The 16,911-nt window shown below is 29.0% G+C and overlaps 1 long non-coding RNA gene and 2 pseudogenes across 1 annotated transcript; 1 reads left to right on the top strand and 2 right to left on the bottom strand.

Annotated features, from left to right (window-relative positions):
- Window positions 1-3,669: 3,669 nt before the first annotated feature.
- Window positions 3,670-4,262, bottom strand: LOC149062077 (uncharacterized; annotated as a pseudogene).
- A 128-nt stretch (window positions 4,263-4,390) lies between these two features.
- LOC149062076 (uncharacterized) lies at window positions 4,391-5,366 on the top strand. The gene is made up of 3 exons (XR_016189314.1): window positions 4,391-4,549; window positions 4,635-4,794; window positions 5,224-5,366. It is a non-coding gene; the product is annotated as an uncharacterized LOC149062076 (long non-coding RNA).
- A 2,009-nt stretch (window positions 5,367-7,375) lies between these two features.
- On the bottom strand, window positions 7,376-9,220 carry LOC149062075 (uncharacterized; annotated as a pseudogene).
- Window positions 9,221-16,911: the final 7,691 nt, after the last annotated feature.

Raw genomic sequence — 16,911 nt, 5'->3', positions numbered from 1 at the left:
AAATGCATTCGGATATATATGTGGATATGTTAATTTTGGAGCTAAACATAAATTACAATTACTATCTTTATCATAAAAAGACACAAGATATTTTTTTTCTATTAAATCTTAATTTAATTTAAATTTATGTTGGAAAAATATATTCCTTGTAGCTTTCAGAAGATGAGGTGGATCAAAAATGTAAACTATTTTTTTATTATTAACTTCAAAATATGGTCGAGATGGAGAAACATGAAAATTATTACTAAAACCTACAAAATTTGAACCCATATCGGTTATAAAAGCTTTGATATCTAAAGAAGTACTTTGAATTTTCACTATTGTTGAAATTATAATATCTTGTAAGTCATAACCAGTACATGAACTAGGCACTAAAAAATATGCGATTGGTTGCTTCCAATTTACATTTATACCACTAAGCATTAACACAAGTGCATACTTTGCAGGTTCATAAGTTTTACGATTATTAGTTACATTAAACCCCATTATTTCATATTTTTTAATTAAATAATATAAGTTAGTTTTTAAAGACATTTCATCTGCACAAAGTATGCATTGTAATGTTTCAGGGGTATAATTTCTAATTTTAAAATTAATAAAATTGAATAAAACATCATTTAGACTTGGTAGAATTTCAAATTTTGAAGTTGTACGTTTAAGTGTGCTGATTGTTGGCAGAGAAAGTGTTGTTTTAATGAAATTATAAACTTTTGGACCCAAAAAATAAATAGTTAATGCAAATTGTTTAAATTCATGTTCATATCTGTAACCCCCTTTTTTCTTTCTTTCTGCATTAAATGTGATTTAATAATTAAAATTAAATTTGGTGGTAAAAATTTTTCACAGTGATTTAAAAAAGATTCTACAGAGTCTAAGTGATTTAATAGATAGAGCCTGTTCTCTAATGTCTTTATATGGTCCTTGGCTAGCCGTAGCTGTTTCCTCAACTCCAATATTCTAGGAGTTGAATTAGTAAGCTGCAATGGGGTTTGAGTGGATGAGGTTGAACTGCTGACAGACAAACTTGACGATGAACGATCAGGGCTTGAACAAGCTAAAGGCCATCACGCGGTGCGGCTCCTAGGTCACGACAGAAGTGTTCCTCTTTTGTCGTGGGTGGTTTTCGGTAGGTAAAATACCCGAATTTTCACAAGGTTTAATGAATAAAAAATATCACACTCAGCGTACCGCGTGCGTTCAGCAATGGCCAATTAGCAGAAAAACAATAACAGTAATAGGGTACGAACTACCATACAACGGCTGAACAATTTGCCGGTGAGTCTATATAATGTACCGGGTGAGTCTAATATACTTAGCCGGGTGAGTCTATATAATGTGCCGGGTGAGTCTGTTGTATACTTAGCCGGGTGAGTCTAATATACTTAGCCGAGTGAGTCTATATAATGTGCCGGGTGAGTTTAATGTATACTTAGCCTGGCGAGTCTGATATAATGTGCCGGGTGAGCCTATATAATGTGCCGGGTAAGTCTGTTGTATACTTAGCCGGGTGAGCAGTGGCGGCTCGTGGTGTTCAAAGTAGGTGGTGTGCAATTATTGCAAAAGTTTGTTTTAAAAAAAATTAATCTGTTTTAAGTACGAGTATAAATGTAATAAGTTAAATATTTATTAGCATTAATAATAATAATAATAATTAGTATATTTTATAATTCATTTATTGTCACAACTAATAATATTAAAATAATAAAAAACTATTTTAACGATAAAAATAGAAAAGCGGTGGAGTTTACAAAGCCAGTACAGAGTTGATACTTGATATTTTTCTCCGTGTGTATGTTTATCGCGTGCGACCGCCTGACGAGGTCACATATAATTGCCGATTCCCCACTCGAAACCAAACGTATTTTACACAGACAGACGGTGTTCAGACTGAGCTGCGCACACAAACATTGTCTTTGACATGATAAAATAACCAGGTATGTCAGCAACTTTGTGTGGCGTACAAGATGGCGGCCGGTGTGCGCCTGTTATCAGTAGTCATATAAAACATGATAATGTTATTTAATATTTTATCATGTTATAAAATATTATAAAATAATATTAGATTCTGATCAGATATTGATATATTTTTTTTGTGTTTGGATTTTACTTCTTTAGCGTTGACTTATCCTTGTATTTTACTTAGGAAATCATTATTGCTGTTTGACGTTGCATATTGGATTAGTTGCAATAGGTAGGTATGCTAAGACTGAATACATTTAATATTTACATTTTTAATTTATGAATTTCATTTTTTTTTTTTTATTAGATTTTTTTTGTGTTATATTAGTATGTAATATTTGGTTGTTTATTTTATTCATCCGAATAAAAGTTCGAGTACGAACCAAGCATTGTAACACTTCCAGCGGCAAATTTGGACATTTTATTTATAGTTTTTTTGACAGTTGTTTTATTATGTTTGGCCTGTTGCTTTTGGAGAAACACTTCTCAATGATATGGCAGAGGCAATATTTTCAGGTGTCCATTTGTAAATAGTTTTATTGTTATTTAAAATAGCGTCAATCTGTGTTGGTGTGAATAATTTTGAAAATATTGTATGAATCCGTGAATTAAAAGTACCATCTATTTTATTAAGAGAATCCTGTAAATTTTGTTTTTGAGCTTTTTGAATAGAAATTATTTCTTTTAATTTAATTTGTTCATTTTTAAGTTTTTCGTTTTCCTGTTTATATTTTTCTATTGTTTCCTGCATTCTGCGTGCAAATAAAGGAATTATATGTTAGCTTATAGAACAAAATTTAATCATGTGCATCATAATTGTATTTATTTAATTGAATACAGCTTTAACCTACTTGTTTTATTGAATATATTTACATTTCATTATATATTTTATAATATTAAACGTAATTGACAAACAATAACATTTTAGTAACATTATTTATCTTACAACATAGAGCAAAACTACAAACATAAATTAGCATAACAAAATTTAAAAAAACACATTTATTTATACAAACATAAAATATGATACAATAAAATATCATCATGCTATATTATGTTATTTTATCAAGCTATATAAATATATATTAATACAAATATAAAAAAAAGAAAAGAAAAGAAAAGAAGACATTTTTGGAATTGTATTAACCAGTTTTGATTTAAAAAATCATCAGATTAAAAATTAAACAAAGTTTATTATGTTAGACTAGAATTTTCTACACATTTTACTATTCTTAAGTAAGAAAATTTAATTTAATATTATAGTAGGTACTGACTTTTTCATAACTAAAATTGTTATTAATTAATACTAAAAAAAATATACTTTATTTTAATATTCTTAAAAATAAAATTTCTTCAATTGCAGTATTTGCAATAGTAAAAACTTGTTATTAATCTCATAGGCATTTTAAAAAAACCGACCAAAATAAATTAATAACATAAGTTTTTAACATATTAACACAAAAGGTTCAGAAGAAATAACATAAATTGTACAGAATTTGTTGCATGCATTTATAAAATTGGTACTTTTGGTTTGTTTCTTCTACGGATATCACATTGGGATCTAACATGTCATCTTCAACTAAATTGTGTGCCTCCAACTCATCACATAAATCACCAAATAGTGTAGTTCAAACAGGGCTGAAATTATCATCATTACAAAGTTCATTGACATTGGTGAAATGGTGAAACATAAGAATTATTATATATTATTTACATTTCTCTCTTAGTTTCAGTTATTTCAAAAATTCCACTAGATGTTTTAACTGTGGTAGGAGAATGGTTTGTAAGTGTTGTTAATTCATTAGCATGTAATTTTTCTGAAAAGGAATATCATGATATTCCAATCCATGTTTACTATAAAATAAAAAATGTTTTGTACATGCCACATGGTTACATACCAAAATAATATCTAAAAGAAACATTACGTCAAAGGTATTGCATCTGGTTTTAATTTTCTCCGATTTTTAGGAGAATACAAAACAAATTTTTGTGCATATGATTTTTCCTCTATGGAATATGGAGCAAAATGAAGAGAACAAACTACACCTAGTAATAACAAATTAAATTCTAACTTGGCTAAAACAAACAATTGTAGAGATTAAATAAATTCTAATATCAAAATTCAAGTATATACCGGTTTCAAAATTAATATTCGGTACTTCACATCCTCTCCTAATTTGCCTAGCCCACCTTTCTCTCATTTCTGGGTTTTTAGGAAATCTGTGAAGATGTATACTAGGATCTTTTGTAATGTTTTTCATTTTGCTACCACTGTCACACCCTTCATACACACAAACTGGCATGATAACCAATTAATTGAGTAGTGACTAGTGAGTTGTACCTAAACAAGAGAAAATATAAAATTTATTGAAATTTGCGCAGCCAAATTTCAAAAAAAAAAAAATGAATTTAAATTTCAAAATATTTTATATTCTATGTTATCATCTTATCAAACTTCACAATATATTAAAGTATGATTATATATCAGCCAATAAGAAACGGAGCACACTGGCCGCCATACTTGCGCAGTCTCTTGTAAAATTTGTAATGTTGCTGACATACCTGGTTATTTTATCATGGTCTTTGATAGGTATATTAAAAATAATACTTATATGTATCACATAATATATATTATTATGACACTGCAGTTCTATAGAACAAATTATGTTTTATAGGTCAAAACTTTATCTCGATTTTTGAGCAACTCATTGCCTGAAACCATCCGTAAAATGATGCAAAAAATGTTTAGTGACACATTTCTCATGAATTACTCATATATTGGTTTTAAGGGAAAAAATCAATTTTCTACTTTACAAAGTTGCAGTATTATATTTGGTGAGTAAAAATAAATATTTTACCTACATATTAAAATTTGGCTAGAAACTGTTAGAGCTAGGTATTGTTGTAAATGAGCATTATCAAGGTTAACCAAAATGTGACAACTATATTATCTATTTAATTGATAATATTTAGTGAACTTTTGATTGTTTTTATCTTTAAATGGTGTTTACATACAGTTACCACACTAAATTGTAAGGTATAATTATTAACATCATTGGATCATAATAATTATACCTATGTATACTTGCTCAATTTTAATAATTGTATGATTAAATATGTACTGCAAGTTGTTCACTGGGATTTACAAAACTTGTCGAATCTATAACTTTTATGTATGTAGGCTTACTTTAACATAGTAAACCTATTATATTTATGTATAAAAACATGATAGTTAATTTATTAACTTATTTGTTTTTATTTTAGAAGCAGTCCGTTCAATTAAAAAATTTTCAGGCATACCAAATATAGATATTGAAAAACCATTAAAAAGTTGGATGGCTCAAGCTGCACAGAGAGAAAAACTTAAAAAACAAAAAAATGATAAAAATGAACATGCCATTAATTGACAAAATAATTAAATCTGTTGATTAATTATAATTAAATGATAATATACATATATATATTTTTTTAACTTAATTAAATCTCCTACTCATTTTTTCTTCCTTGTCATATTCTGTTCATCAAAATACAATGTAGGTAGTATGCTTATGTCATACAAACTCATACAAGAATATTGGTTATTAATTGGTTAAAATATATATTTTGTCTGCTAACAGTTTAAAAATTCGTGAATGAATCATATCAAAAACATTTGATACTAAACATTTTTAAAATATATCTAATTAATTGCATAAGAAATATTTGGTTACAAACATTTTTCAAAATAATTTTATGAGAATTTTTAAAAATATTTGATGGCAATTATTTTGAAAATGTGTGAATTTGATTATTTTAGAAATATTATGCCTCATATATTTTGAAAATATAAAAATCAAACAATGTAAAAATATTTTTAAAATGAAATGATTGTCCCTTGGTGTGATGTGAAATTCATCACCGCTTACTGCTAAGTCCATTATAAAGTTTGATCTTAATGACATTTTGGAAATAACAACCAAACACTGCAGATACTTAGTCACGAAGTCACGAAGTCACAAAGAAAGGCTAACAGAATAATGGGGGGAACGTTAGGTAACCTAACCTGACAACTGCACGATGTTTCGGTATCAGTAGCTACTGCCATAGTCTCAACTGTAATATAAGCAAAAACTATTGTCATAATGTATTTAAAAAAAAAAAAAAAAAAATAATAATAATATAATAATATTTGTTCAAGTGAACATTGTGGAAACAACAGACTGAGGATTTTGTACAACTTTACGGTTGATCATAGGCCAGAAATTCACAAGATAAAAAGTAAAATGTATACAGAAACAGCAGCATTACCTTCTGTAAATAATATATGTTTAAAATATGTAAATATGTATATATCAATGTGTAAGAAACTTACTTAATTTCAAATTCAATTAAATTCTCCAACTGTTTGCTTTGTATAACATCACTGATTTTTTTTTTTTATAGTTATTTATATTTTGTGATTTTTGTTTTTTTAAATTTTTGTTCTCAGATATTATTTTTTTTATTATTGTATTTTTATTAGCGATGTAAGTATTAAAAAGATTGTTTTCCTGAATGATGTTAAAAATTTGTTGATGTAATGTATCTATTGCTCGAATTTTATTGTTGGGGTTTATTAAATTTTGAATTTGGGCATTATTATTTTCTATGTGATTAATGACATTGATATTAAAAATTCCGTTTTTTTTTAAATATAAATCAATTTGTTCAGTTTTTATCACCTCATGCCCCATCGCTCTCAAATCATTCAATGCGGTACTTATGTATCGGAAGGCGTTCTAAAGATATAATAATTTATTAGTTACCGTCAAATGGGGTGAATAGAAACAGTTTCAAACTTCTAAAGCTTGTAGCATCTTAAATATTTAACATAGAATAATGAGCAATACTTTAAAATATGGGTCTCTGTGAGTACTTTAATATAGTATCATTGATAACATTTTATATTTAAAGATTGATTTTATATATTTTTTTAAGTGCTTTGTTTCTATTCACCTGCCGAGTGAGCTGAAAAGAAACATATATTGGTTTTTACCAACTTTTTCGATTTAAACTCATGTAAGGTGAATAAAAACAAATAATTAAATTTTTAAATATTTTTAAAAATATTTATTAAATATTCAACACTTAATTAATTAGTTTGGTAGTTATCACAGTTTCTTTACTGTAGGTAAATACTATAGGTTACAATATAACAATAAGTATGCATTTGATACAATTTAACAATTTAACACAGATACTTTTCTGTTCACTTATCACAGTTTCTTTATTGTAGGTAAATACTGTAGGTTACAATAAACAATTTAAACAATTTAACACAGATACTTTTCTGATCAGTCTTAGAATTAAAATTAAAAACTAAGAATTAGGTGCAAACAATTTACCTAGTGCCTACACAATTTAACAAATATAAACTTTAATATTTAATTAGGAACATTTATAAAGTCTTAAAGTCCAATTGGAACTTTAATAAACCACGTTTGTAAGCTGTTGGTTTATCTAGCCTACCAACAACTTGATGACACTCAAACTCACACTGATCTTTTACATTAGGAAAACAATAAATGAAACCATTGTCTTCCCTAGTAGATTTTCCTCTGAGAAATGTACCTTTATAAATGTCACCATTTTTCTCAATTACTTGACCAACATAATATTTATAACATATTTTACTAGAAGAAGGTTGTTTAGTATTTATTTGAAAACTAATAACAAACCAATCATCTGTTAAAATTTCAGATTTGCTTTTTATTGGATACACATTTTGAAATATTTTTCCATGCATTTTAACGAATGCAGGTTTTTCAACTGAAGCGACTTCAGAAATACTGCTATTAGTATCACTAAAACTTTTTTCTTTGTCTTCTTCCATATCTTCAACTTCTTTAACTAATTCTGGGTCATCTTCATTTTCAGATGTAATAGTTTCTACGCTCATTCCTGGTTCAACATTTAATTTTGTCCTTTTTCGTCTCTGTTGTTTTTGATCTGACGGTCTCATTAATTCTAAAAACTTTTTTAAGCTTTCATCAATGGCACTTTGAGATGAAGTATCTGCTGTTGAATTTTCAGAATAATTTCTAGAGTCAGGGAGCATATCAAGCACTTGATCTCTGTTTAGTGGAACAATACCACATTTATTAAATCCAGCCATAACATTTTCACATCAATTTTCATTTATTTTTAAACAAAGTTTTTTTAACAGTCTGGGAAACTTGTCTTTTGGAATAGAAGTGTCTTCTTTACCTTCTCCCATCTTCCAATCTTCAAGGATTTTCCTCCAATGAATTTTCAGAGGTCTGAAAAAGGCCACGTCTAAAGGCTGAGTTAAATGTGTAGAGTTAGTTGGCAAAAAAACAAATTGTATGTTATTTTCATGACATATCTTGATTGACTCTGTTGACAAATGACTTGACAGATTATCACCAATCAATATTTTTTTTCCTGTACCCAATTTATTACAATATGGTAGTGCTATACTCTTGACCCAATCATCAAAACACATGCTGTCAAACCAACCACATGGACTTCTATTAAATCTGGCACCCTTTGGACCACCTATTCTCCATGAATCATGCATATGCTTTGATTTGTAAACTGTGTAAGGAGGAAGTACAGTTCCATTACCAGAAGCAGCAAACATTATAGAAATTGAGGTTTTGGTACTGTTCATTATCCTTTCAGGATATTTACAGCCTCGTTTGGTTAAGATTTTTTTTCTACCTGGATCATCCGTTAAATTTGTTTCATCGTAGTTAATTATATATTCAGGTGAAACTCCCTCTAATGAAATAGCTAGGTTATCAAAATAATTGTTAATAGTTTCTCTTGAAATGGCTGCTCTACAACGCTTTATATTTTGGCACACACGTAAAGATAAAACGTCTTTATGCCTAGTCACAAAACTAATGGCCCATTCTTTACCAGGCATGTTATTACGGCCAAATTGTTTTACTTTTTTTCCTCGGCGATCTAAGTACCCTTTGACTAAACATCTTAGATCATATTGATCAAGAGGAAATCCCCATTCTGCACTTAGAAGTATACGATCAATTATAATGTTTTCTTCAGACACTGATAAAGCCGTTTGGCCCCCTTGTTTTTTTAAATTAGAATTTTTAACATGACGGTAGAGTACAGAATAATGTATGCCATATATTTCCTGAGCTTCCCGGTATGTTACCTGTTTACTTTTAATTGCCATAATAGCATTTTTGAGATCATTTTGATTTGGTTTCATACACTTTTTGCTTCGAGGATCTGGTTTATAAATTCTTGGCATTTTTACGTTGTTTCTATACACCCCAAAAAAACAATTTTTTAATTATAAATTAATAAAATAAAACTTGTAACAAATAAAAAATGTATACTTACGAATTATTAAATTGTAGAAGTCAACGGACATTTAAAAAAAAAAAAAATAATAATCAATCGATTTTATCATACAGAAAAAAATATTTGTATTATCACGTGTTATAACTGATAACAAACTTGTGTCAGAAGATCACCGTGTTATCAATGCATTAGTAAATCATTTTATCTTTATAACAGATTAGGTGTAATATCGTTTACATTCACTTGAGTTTGATAAAGAAAAAAGTGTCCTAAACCAATTTTCCTAAAAACCACAAGACCGAATATAACTTTTTGTTTCTATTCACCACACTGTTTCTATTCACCCCATTTGACGGTATTTAGTTTTTAATCCAAATTATAAAAATAAAATAAACTTACTTCATTCAGATACTTATTCTTTTTTAATCTTTTTGTTTCTTTATATTTAAAGATTTTCCACACTGGTGGACCTTCATCATCTTTTGTTCCAAATGATCGTTCAATTGGAACACAACCAACTAAATGATATAAATATATTAATTTAATATTATGTAAATAAAAGGCAAATTAAACATGATATATATATACAGGAGGAATCGCTTTCTGTGCAGTTCACGATGTCTGGAAGAAGAGCCCGCGGGCGTTTAGCTGTCGAGGGGTTGATCTTATACGAATTTTGGAATTTTTTAAAACACGAATATACGTAATATGGTGTAATACTGTACGCGGATCGATGTATAATACGATATAATGGTGTGAACGGGTTAGGTTAGTATAGTTAGGAAAATAAACGCTTTAAAAGTATTATATTGATTGATATCATTGAATTATAATTATTTAGATACAATAGTTAGTGATATGATATTTTATATAGTTATACTCAGTCACTCAGATAGGTGTGTATTATTTAAGGAAATTTTCGATCTGCAATTCTGCGATAAATCCCGTACTTACCTGCCGGATGGCCGATATATGGACTTGTTGTTCTCAAAATCACTAAGGGATGATAGTGGAGGTAACGAGGAATTCAGTTATACCATTTTCATGATTCTAAGTCAAAACCTTGATTTTATACGATTTTTTTAAATGGGGCATATCCGGATTGCCGCCAGATTGCAATGCACCCCAGCGGTTAATATCTAACTTACCCCCCTCGTGGCTGTAATTTGGACTTTGGGACTTCGAAACCTCCATAGGACGATAGTAGAAGTACATAGAAATGTACTCATACCATTTTCATAACGCTAAGTCAAACACTTTATTTATTACGATTTTTTGAACTGGGACATATCGGCCGTTTCCGACTCCCCCGCGCTCGCTATACTTGTTGCACACACTGTGTACATACACTGTGTAGAATATAAATATCATATACTGTGTACCTATATCATTATTTTAAATAACTATACTAAATAGATTTTAGGTATTATAACAATAAATAATAAGTAAATTATGTTGTATTGCAGCAATACTATTGCTGTTGATTATTATATGATTATAAAATATATTCATTATCTGTTTTGATATAAAAAGCTTGTTGAATTAAGGAGATGAAAATATAGTTTAAGTCATGGCCAATATATTTAATATATTTGTAATGTACCTAGTTCAAATAATATGATTTATAATTTTACTATTATATAAAATGTGTTTATCATCATAATATGTTACAGAATAAACTATAGTATTAAATCTACTTATACTTATTGTTTGAGATGTTATGTATATAATATATATATATATTATATATAGATACTATATTATATACTAGTATAATGTATAACTTTACTTTTGGTATAACTTAAATAATAATTATTGAGAAATATACTCATATACCTTTATTATAATTGTATATAGTTTGTATATATATATATATTACTATATACAGCTATAATCTACTAAAATGTTTTCATTTATTTAAAAATGGAATTATACCCAAGTATATTAATTATATAGGTACTGTAATATGCATAACAGGTTTGTGTGCTTATATTTTATCAATTAAGTTATTTATACAATTATAATGTCTATTTTTCATACAAATATTTTATATAGTTGAATGAACTACTTGAACTACAATTATACATTAATCATAATTTCTTGAATTTTTAATTCCCATCTGTAACCAACCATGACATTGCCATATTATTAATAATCTGTTTAATAATTTCTTTAATTAACTAAAAACATTCAATGTGTATACATATATTATATTTTCTTTAATACATGCCTTTTCCTGAATAATAAAAATAATACAGAGTACCTACTAATTGGGAACCAATATATTCATGTAGGTCAAAGTCGACTCGCTACCGCCAACGGAAAAGAGCTGCCATGTCTGTTGCTAGTCTATTTTCATCGAGTAGTGAAGACAATGATGAGTGTAATACATTGTTATCTCATTCATCAACATCTCATCACACTCCCACTTTAAATACATTTGTACAAAATGAAGATGTTAGTTCAAATACACCTTATAACAGTTTCGAAGATTTTAGTAGTTCTAACTCAAGCAGTGATAATGATGTAACTTTTAATGCTACTAGTGAAGATCCTGAAAAAATAATTGCATGTTGGGCTATTCGCCACAGTATAACACAGTCTGCTTTGAATGATTTACTTACTAGTTTATCAAAATGCCATCTATTTAATAATCTACCTAAAGATGCTCGTACATTATTAAACACACCAAAAACCACATCATTAAAATCCATTAATGGTGGTGAATACTACCATTTTGGAATAAAATATGAGATTGAATATTTATTTAAGCTTTATAAACATTTGCCATCAACATTATTGTTGCATGTAAGTATTGATGGCTTACCCATATCTAAAAATCCACCTAGTCAGATGTGGCTAATACTTGGTTACTTTTCAAATTTACATTTAGAGAAACCAAAAGTTTTTATAATTGGTGCATATTATGGCCAAACCAAACCAAATGATTGCAATGAATACTTAAAGGACTTATTGATGAATTGTGTGAACTAATCAATGTTGGTTTTGTTCATAATAATAAAAAAATTAATGTTATACTTGCTGCTGTAATTTGCGACACGCCTGCGAAGTCATTTATATTAAATATTAAGGGCCATACTGTCAAACATTCATGTTTACGGTGTCAAACAGTCGGCTTATGGTCAAATGAGAACAAAAGTGTATATTTTCCTGATGGATCATCATCATTAAGAAACCATGATGACTTTGTATCCTATTCTGATCCAGAATTCCATTGTGGAGAAACTATTTTTACCTAAATTTGATACAATATATTCAATTCCATTTGACTTTATGCATTGTTCATGCATTGGTGTGATGAAGAAAATATTAAGATTTTGGATAGGAGGAATCAAAAGACACCATCTAAATCTTCCAAGTAACTTATTATCCATACTAGATGATAGATTAAACAAAGTAGGCCAATATATCCCTAATGAATTTCAACGATCACCTAATGAAAACAGTAGAAAACGCCCTATCCGTGATTCTAATCGTTGGAAAGCAATCGAGTTGAGACAATCACTTCTGTACACTGGTACGGTGGTTTTTCAAGGAATAAAAGTAATGAAGTCTATGATCATTTTATAAAGTTTTGCATTGCAATGAGAATTTTGTCTATTAACAATATCACTGAGGAATTTAATCAGTATGCAAAATCTTTAATATTTCATTTTGTAAACAAATTTGGAGATATTTATGGAAAAATGTATATGTCTCATAATATACGTGTTATTTTGCATTTAGCTGATGACGCAAAAAAAAATTTGGGTCTATTAATAACTTTTCTGCTTTTCCTTTTGAAAGTTATATGCAAACCATAAAAAAAAAAATAAAAAATGGAGTTAAACCACTACAACAACTGGCAAGGCGATATACCGAGGATCAAATGACTTTATCCTAGAAAACAATAATGATTTATTGAATGCTAATATTAATTCTCAAAATAATACAACTTTGAATTTATCTGAACTTCAGGATAATGGTAATTCAAAACATGCTTATGATATATATATTTTTCAACTGCTATTGTAACAATATGTTAAGAGCCTTGAATTATATTTTCAAGCTTTTCTGCCTAACAAATAATTTTTTATCGATATTAATTTAAAAAAAACTAATAATAATGATCGAAAATCTCAATTTCTCAAAACAAATCAAAATATTTTGAAAATTTTATAAAATATATAAAATGCCTGTATAAACATTAAGTTAAAATTTAAGTATCTGCGATCATTTGTTTCAGTGTTACACGAAAATAAGAAAATCACTAAATGTGAAATCCAGAGAAAATCCAATGTTGTAAAAATTTAAATTTCAAATGTTCATAATTTAATTTGAACTTCTGGTGGACATTTTTTTGTGATAAAGATTTACAAACTTGTAAGGCATCTTGTATTAAATTTTCAAATTTTAGATTTAAAAAGAAATTTTTTTATGAATATCTAGCTTAAAACAATTTGCGAATGTTTGTGATTTTTACGTATTTTGTCAAAATTCCAACTTCGAATGCTTATAAAAAAAAATGGTGACTATGAATTTATTTTATTTTTCAACTACTATTGTAACAATATGTTAAGAACTTTGTATTAAAATTTCAAGCTTTTCTACCCAACAAATAAATTTTTGTCGATATTAATTTAAAAAAAATTAATAATGATCGAAAATTGCAAATACCTATGAATAGTTCAACTTAGTTCGAACATTTTTGAAAATTGCATGGTGAATAGAATATACTTCTATAAATATTCGGTGAAAATTACATGTATCTATATTCATTTGTTTTAGGACTGAGTAAAGCGTCGATTTGTGTCGACCGGACTTAAAATAAGTGAGTCGAGACAATCGGTGGTGCTTGGGTTTCGTCGGGTATCTACCGGACGCTATTTACAATATTATGTGACATTGTTCAGTTGAATATGTACAAATAATGGGGAGAGGGAGCCGGCCGTCGTCGGTACAAACTTAATAAAGCGGTATCCCGACGGCGAACCAGGCTCGGAACTAACAACTTATTTAAGTGTCGTGTAAAAATAAGGTGGTGGCCCTGAAAAGGGCCGTTTTCTTGAATCGATTATGATATCCGCTGTTTTGGATTGTTTCCAGGAGTGCTGCTGAGTCGATGCGGGTCTTATTACCGTAGAGCGGTTGCCTCGTGGATGTTCGGCGTGTGGACGATGGTTGCAGCCGTGGAGCGGCGGCGTCGTCGTCGGACTGCGAGTCGACACGGGTGGTAGGTAATTCACGAATGGATCAGTTCACTGAATTGATTCAATTAAGTGAATCGAATGAATTGATTCAGTATCTATGAAAGAGTCGATTCACTAGTGGTAACACTGTAATTTGTACTGATTCTAGTATCACTATCTTCTATAAAGTTAGTAGCTCTTCTACCAATCTACCATCTACGAAAAAGAATCATTATAAATCATTATTTAGTAATACCATTGATTATAGAATAGACAGATAGCCCATGCAATGTTAATATTTGGTGACCATGCGTAGGATGCAACCACTATGGAGCGCTAGTGTAGTTGGGATGCAAGGAGGTGCACCCCCATCATAGATGTTTGCCATGGATATGCGGGGAAGGGAAGAGGTGGCTTACCGCGAAGTGCCGATCTAAAATAGAGTAATAATAAGAAACTGAAGATATACTGAAATGATTGGAAATAATAATACATTTTATTATATTATCATTTATTACTATCTTGTTCATTGTGGAGCAACCGCCTTCCGAATTTTCTTGTTTTTTGAGTTTTAAGTTACATTTACATTTACAATTAAAAATTCTTAAACATGTCTGGAAACAAGTGCCAATATTTAAATTGTGGAAAATCAAAGAAAATGTTTCAAAATTTAAAAATGTATCGTATTCCAAAAGATGATAGAAAAGAAGTATGGATAATACATTTAGGTGTGTAATTAATTTTAAATTTTTATTTTTCTGTACCATTGCGAATATTTATAATTTTTTTTACACATATTTTTTTATATCTACACAGGAAACACAAGTTTGTTTTCTGTTGATCCAGATAAACTCCACAATTGGTACATTTGTCAAGAACATTTCCTACCCGAAAGTTTTGTACAAAATTTTACTCAAAATTTTAGATACTTCTATTCCCTATAATTATCAATCTAAAACACAGCCATCTACATCATCAGGCATTAACCAAAATGATGAATCTCAGCAGGAGTATAATATAATGTCAACCCCAACTAAAACATATACACACTCAAAACCAGACATGGTAGAGTTAGTTTTTCCGAGCCCCCCTTCAACTTTTTCTACACCTCAAAAAATTAAAATAACAAATATCATAGACATGCCTAGCCCAAATTTAAAAAGGAAATCTGATTTGATAGAAATAGATACACCTAGAAAAATCAATTTAAAACTAAAAAACAAATTAATTCATAATAAAATAACTCAAATTAAAAAATTAAAAAAAGAGTTAATACTTTTAAAACACATAATAATGCTAAGAATTCAATAAATATGCATAACTTTTCATCAATTAATTCTAAGGCAATGGTTACGATGCAATTAAAAGATAGGAGTCGTCCGTGGACATTAAATGAAAGAAAAATTAGCTTTAAACTTATATTATAAATCACCAACAGCATATACATTTTTACGTTCACAAAAAGTTAATTTACCTGGGCCATAAACTATTCGTCGTTGGATTGGTCAATCAAAATTCATACCAGTTTTTAATAAATTGTTTTTCAGTCATATACAAAAAAAAATTGAGTCATCTGATTATGAATAGTAATTACCATTTCCATTTCAGTGAACTGATTAGAAACAGTTGTTATAACTTAAAAGTGTATAAGTTACCATTAAATACATTACCTATTTTTTTCCTTTTGGCAATTTATCATTTTATCGACCAAATTTTGTTCAAAATAATAAGCATAAATAATTTTAATTAGGGCCCCTTCGTTAAAAGTGACACTGGGCCCCTGTTAGCCTAGTTGCGCCACTGTTCTTAGACTCATGTCGTTTCATGGCTTCAAGTTTATCAACACTTGCATCAAATTTTATAACACCAGGATTCGAGAAGTTTAGGTAGTCCGAAAAACACTTTTTTACCGAAGATATGCAGCTTGTTACTCGTAAAGGTATATACCCTTACAAATATACTGACAGTTGGAACAAACTTGAAGAAACAAATTTACCGGAGAAAACCGATTTTTACAGCACACTAACAGAATCAAATAGAGACGATAATGAATACAATCACGCCAAGACTGTATAGAATCATTTTAAATGCAAAAATCCCGGAAAATATAGCGATCTTTATCTCAAAATCGATGTTTTATTGCTGGCCGATGTATTTGAAAACTTCAGAGACATGTGCATTTCAACATACAATTTAGATCCTGTTTACTATTATACCGCTCCAGGATTTAGTTTCGACTGCATGTTAAAATATTCTAACATCAAACTAGAGTTGCTCTCTGACTTTGACATGCACTTGTTTTATGAAAACTCAATCCGTGGAGGCCTCACACAAGTTAGCATGAGGTACGCTAAAGCTAACCATGAAAATACCCCAGATTATGACACGAAAAAGCCTAAATCGTGGATAGTTTGATCAGATATAATAAATCAGATTGGCTTGCGAAATA

This window comes from Diuraphis noxia, unplaced genomic scaffold (genome assembly GCF_037042655.1).
Source record: "Diuraphis noxia isolate RWA-SAM2 unplaced genomic scaffold, SU_Dnox_SAM2 contig0001, whole genome shotgun sequence".
NCBI classification, from domain to species: Eukaryota; Metazoa; Arthropoda; class Insecta; order Hemiptera; family Aphididae; genus Diuraphis; species Diuraphis noxia.
This window is presented reverse-complemented; position numbering and strand designations above follow the sequence as displayed.